The 5810-nt window shown below is 42.2% G+C and overlaps 1 long non-coding RNA gene across 1 annotated transcript in view; it reads left to right on the forward strand.

The window, feature by feature from the left end:
• Positions 1-210: 210 nt before the first annotated feature.
• Positions 211-5810, forward strand: part of LOC122549532 — a 9413-nt gene continuing 3813 nt past the window's right edge. Inside the window, exons 1-2 of the long non-coding RNA XR_006311557.1 lie at positions 211-250; positions 1472-1509. This is a non-coding gene — a long non-coding RNA (uncharacterized LOC122549532). The remainder of the gene's footprint in view (positions 251-1471; positions 1510-5810) is intronic.

Below are 5810 nucleotides of genomic sequence, written 5' to 3' on the forward strand. Positions count from 1 at the left end.
GGGTCTCCCTGCTATAGGAAGGATGTTGTGAAACTTGAAAGGGTTCAGAAATGATTTACAAAGATGTTTCCAGGGTTAGACCATTTGAGCTATAGGGAGAGGAATGATGAAGGGCTTTTGCCCAAAACGTCGATTTTCCTTCTTCTCAGATGCTGCCTGACCTACTGCGCTTTTCAAGCACCACTCTAATCTCATTTCAGATGACAGTTGTGAGCCAGTCACATTGCTGAGGGTCTGGTCTCTGAACCAGGTAAGAACAACAGATTGCCTTTGTTCATGGGCTGGGGTGAACCAGATGGGTTTTTACAACAGCGGTTGTAAACAGTGAAATCTGAATTCAGAATAAATCTGGAATGAAAAGCTCGCCTTAAAGGCAAGACCATGGAGAGAGAGCAAACTAATGTTTCAAATTCAGGTGACTCTTCACCCCCAGCTCTGATGAAGAGTCATGAAGACTCTTAGTTTGCTCTCTCTTCATGGATACTGCCTGACCCACTGTGATTCCCAGCATTTTTTTGTTTGCTATACAGATTCCAGCAGCAATTTGCTCTTCCCTCCAAACCTTTCCTAGTCGTGTACTTATCCAAATGTCTTTTAACCATTGTAATGGTGTCCACGTCCTCAGGAAATTTATTCCACATGTGAACCACCCACTGTGTAAAGAATTTGCCCTGCATATCTTTTTGACATTTCTCTCTTCTTACCTTAAAAATATGTCCCTAATCTCAACTGCTCAAAAATAGGCTTCACCTATTTTCATCACTTTCCCCTCCCCCTACCTAATCTCAGTCCCAACCTCGGACTCAACACCGCCTTCTTGACCGGAATCTTCTTCCCGACCTCTCCGCCCCCACCCCCTCTCCGGCCTATCACCCTCACCTTAACCTCCTTCCACCTATTGCATTCCCAACACCCGTCCCCCAAGTCCCTCCTCCCTACCTTTTATCTTAGTCTGCTTGGCACACCTTCCTCATTCCTGAAGAAGGGCTTATGCCCAAAACTTCTTTTTTCCTGCTCCTTGGATGCTGCCTGACCTGCTGCGCTTTTCCAGCAACACATTTTTCAGCTCTGATCTCCAGCATCTGCAGTCCTCACTTTCTCCTTGTTTCATTGAGTTCACCTCTCACTCGTCCAAAGACTTGATGATATCAGTTTATACTTATCTCTCAGCATAAGGAATCTTAATCACTCCAGGAACTCTTACTGTGTCACCTCTAGAGTAAGCATGTCCACTCATAAATATTCAGACCACATGTGCACACAATATTCTAGGTGCAGTCTCACCAAAGACCCATAATAATTGTAGAAAGTCTCCTTCATCCTTCTTCTTCCACTTAGGGTAACAGCGTTGTGTTTATACAACATTCATAACCGCAGGAGGATCCCATTGGTTGTAAAGCTCTTGGGATGTACCGAGCTCATGAAAATAAATCGTTTCACAGATTTACTTAGCTTTTTCTTTCTTTTTTAGTGATCTTCGAAGAATGAAGTAGATTGCCAATGCTGCATGTAAGTACAAATGAGAACAATAATGAAGTCCCTTGTTCATTCTTAATTTGTTGCCAACATGACAAAAGAGATGCGAACAAACTAAGAGCTTGTGGAGGAGTGGCCCAGGGGGAAAAAAGGGAAACATAGATGGGGAGAGCCTTAGGTAGAGTCATAGAGTCATACAGCACAGAAACAGACCTGTCGGTCCAACCAGTCCATGCCGAACATAATACCAAACTAAACTAGTCCCACCCACCTGTGCTTGGCCCATGTCCCTCCAAACATTTCCTATTATAGACTTACATCTTATGTCTTTTACATGCTGTAACTGTACCTGCACCCATCACTTCCTCTGGAAATGCATTCCACACATGAACATCTATGTTAAAGAAGTTGTTTCTCATGACTATTTTAAAGGTCTCTCCAAAAACTCTGTAAACACAACTCCACTTTTAAAAAAGCATTTTTTTTTGCATTTTTAATGATAAAAATTAATCAAAATGAAAATCCTATACGACTGAAATTTAATAACTATAAGAAATCTAGAGTAAGCTTGTAATCTCGGTAACAGCTGCTACTCTCCACCCACCAGACTGCGTTCTGATCTCTAGAGTGTTGGTTCTGACCTGCTGAAGGTGCTGTAACTGTAAAGAGTTACAGTGAGTCTGTTTATAGTTTATATCATCATTAGGAAGTGATGCAAGATCACATGACCAAGAGGAGGTGGCTCTCTCTAGCCGTCTTGCAGGTGACATTCTATCATCTTTAACAATACCAATCTTAATCCACCCACCCAATAGCAGAGGCACAGCTCCCAACGGTGGGGGTGATACAAGAGGGGATGCACTAGCTGGCAATCAAAGGAATGGATCATTAGTTTGGGAGTGTGGGGGGTGCTGAGGGGCCGAGTGGTGTAACCATACAAGGTTTGGGCTGCTCTTTCCAGAAACAAAGCTTTCCTGGTAAGACATCCCTCTCACTCCAGGTATTAGTCTGGTAAAACTTCCCTGAAATGCTACCAATGCATTTAAATCCTTCCTTTAAATAAAAGTGATCAGTACTGTACTCCAGATGTGGTCTCAATAGTACGCTATAGAAATGAAGCAAATCCTCCCTAGTTTTATCTTCATGTTCCCCCATGATAAACGAAAATAGTCTAGTCAGTTTCATTATTATCAGCTGTATCTGCATACGAACATTTTGTGATCCATGCATAAGGACACCCAGATCCCTCTGCATCTAAAGGTCTGCAAATTCTCAACATTTCGATATTATGCTTCATTTTTATTCTTTCTACCAAATGGACAATTTCACATTTTACTGTATTGTATTACATTTACCACATTTTACAATGAATCACTATTCATTGACATTTAGCTATCTTGAAAACTAGTGAATATTTCACAACACCAAATTATGCTACATCTCCCCCAAGTCTTTGACTCAGTTTAATACATGATTTATAGTACTCTACAATTTAAGATTCTGGCAAAACGTTCCTCTGAAAATAGCATGAACATACCAAGGGAAAAATGTCAGAAGTCACATGACACCAGGTTATAGTCCAACAGTTTTATTTGAAATCACAAGCTTTCAGAGCACTAATAACTGCCAATATCTGCTGTTCTTTGTTTTATTACATCTCTGAAATATAAATAGAAAGTGCTGGAGAAACTCAGCAGATCTAGCAGCATCTGATGAGGTGTTACTGAACCCAAAGCTTTAACCATATCATCAAATTCTTCTCTGGGGTACAAAGTGAAGTCGTCCAATCCAAAACTAGGGCCCTAAATCTAAACAAAAGACAAAGTCAGAATTCACACACAATCGGGTTATAATCCAACAGGTTAATTTGAAACTGCAAGCTTTCAGAGTGCTGCTCCATCAGGTGAATTGAAGAGAAGCACCTGATGAAGGAGCAGCGCTCTGTGGTTTCAAATAACCCTGTCGGACTATAACCTGGTGTTATCTGGCTTCTGACTTTGTCCACCCCAATCCAACGCCAGCGATATGATGGATTACAAAACTGAAATGCTTTCTCAGCAGATGCTGCCTGACCTTCTGCGCTTTCCAACATCTTCTATGTTACCTTCAGATTTCCAGTCTCCGCGATGAAATACTTCTGTATCAGATTTGCTGTCATCCTTTGCAATGTCACTGAATTAAATTTAAAATAGTATCCGATTGCACTCAATCACTTAATTGTAATGTAGTGCTTGAGCTGAAAGAGATTGAAAAATTAACAATAAAAATATCACTGTGCTCAGTCCAATCTTCTCGTAGCCTACTTGACTATTACAAACCTTGCATTATAACAGACCTCAGCCTGGCTTCCATCAGGAGTTCCATTAGAGGCTTCGACATTTAACCTCAGAAGATCAGGCTGACAAATGTCTTCTTATAAGAAACAGATTAGCAATTGACCTTCCCCTCTCAGCCCTGTTGTGTCAGCCTGTACAGCTGTAACTGTTTAAGTTTTCAAAGGGAACTTTCAAATGCTACTGCATCGCCCATCTGCAGTTTGAGTTAAACACACATTTACTGTGCTTTTCTTTATGGTATTTTTTTTTCCCAGGCCTCTCCACTTTCAATATTTTCTCTGCAGAGATGTAGGATGCACTCAGTTTGCCAAATATCCGCAAGTGAGCGATGAACCCTAATTGAACCAAGCACAGCATGGAGAGCTATTGTTATGTTTGTATTGAAGCTCCATTGGTCTGACTCTCCTCTTACCTAACGTGAAAAAGCACAGCATTGAACAAGGCCATTCAGTCCATAGTGTACAGACTGCCTCTCCTAATGCTTGATTCCACTCCCAATGATTGTTCATATGTCTGTAAATTCCTCATTAGAGTGGTAGAGATGTACAGCATGGAAACAGACCCTTCACTCTAATTCATCTGTGTTGACTAGATATCCTAACCCAATCTAGTCCCATTTGCCAGCACTTGGCCCATAACCCTCCAAACCCTTCCTATTCATGTGCCCATCCAGATGCCTTTTAAATGTTATAATTGTACCAGCCTCCACCACTTCCTCTGGCAGCTCGTTCCACACACACACACACACACCACCCTCTGTGCATTCTCAACTTTCCCTCCAACTCTCCCGAAAATCAATTGTGAAATCAGCTTACAGGCAAATAATCTAACAATTATCCAAGAAAAGAAATTCTCCTGCTCTCCCTTCGAGATCCCTTGTCAATGACTTTTAATCTTTTGCCTCTGGTTATTGATCCACTAGCCAAAGGGAATAGATTTTCTTTCTTAAAATGCATTGATCGGCTTGAGAGACCAGCTCGTTCACCTCACAGCCTTCAAATAAAGCATTGCAGATGACAGAAATCTAAAAGTTAAAAAGAAAGGAAGAGTTGACAAAACAGAAGTTGGACAGCATCAAGGGCAAAGCAACCTGTTTGACTGGCACCCAATCTTCAATCACTTCATCACCGATACACAAAGCAGCAACGTGTACCTTCAGCTGCAGGAATTCACCAAGGTTCCTCAGCACCATTCAAACCTGAGACTAAAACTGGAAAGTCAGGAGCAGCATCTGTATGTCCCCCTGCAAGCCACATTTTCTCCTGACTTGGAAGTATATCACTCTCCTTCATTGATGATGGGTCAAAATCACAGAACTCCCTCTTTAACAGCATTCTGGGATTACAGTAAGTCGTGAAGACGTCTCGCCATCGCCTTTTCAGAGGCATTTAGGGGTGATCTAACAATCAACTTTTTACATTCAAGATGTATTTAATTTACATAGTGAAAATGCCGTAGCTGCTGTGTTGGGTTTGAATTCATACCTGCAGAGTCTTCTCATGGTATAGTCACTGGTTCAGTAATCCAGTGACATTATCTCAGCACTATCTCCTCCCCACCTGCTATCTGTGAAAATGGGGGCAGTGATTTCAGGTCTTTTGGTGTCTAACCTGCTGTTTGTACTGTAACTGAGGGTAGTTACACCTGTTAAGACATTTAGAAATACCAATCTTCAGTATTGCTGGAAATGACACATATTATCAAAGTTTAGATCAGAGTGGTGCTGGAAAAGCACAGCAGGTCAGGCAGCATCCGAGGAGCAGGAAAATCGACGTTTCGGGCAAACGCCCTTCATCAGGAATAGAGGCAGGGTGCCTGCAGAGTGGAGAGATAAATGGGAGGCGGGTGGGGGTGGGGAGAAGGTAGCAAAGAGTACAATAGGTGATTGGACGTGGGGATGGAGGTGATAGGTCAGAGAGGAGGGTGCGGGAAGGTAGCAAAGAGTACAATGGGTGAATGGGGGTGGGGATGGAGGTGATAGGTCAGAGGGGGGGGTGG

This window comes from Chiloscyllium plagiosum, chromosome 4, assembly GCF_004010195.1.
Source record: "Chiloscyllium plagiosum isolate BGI_BamShark_2017 chromosome 4, ASM401019v2, whole genome shotgun sequence".
Classification (NCBI taxonomy): domain Eukaryota; kingdom Metazoa; phylum Chordata; class Chondrichthyes; order Orectolobiformes; family Hemiscylliidae; genus Chiloscyllium; species Chiloscyllium plagiosum.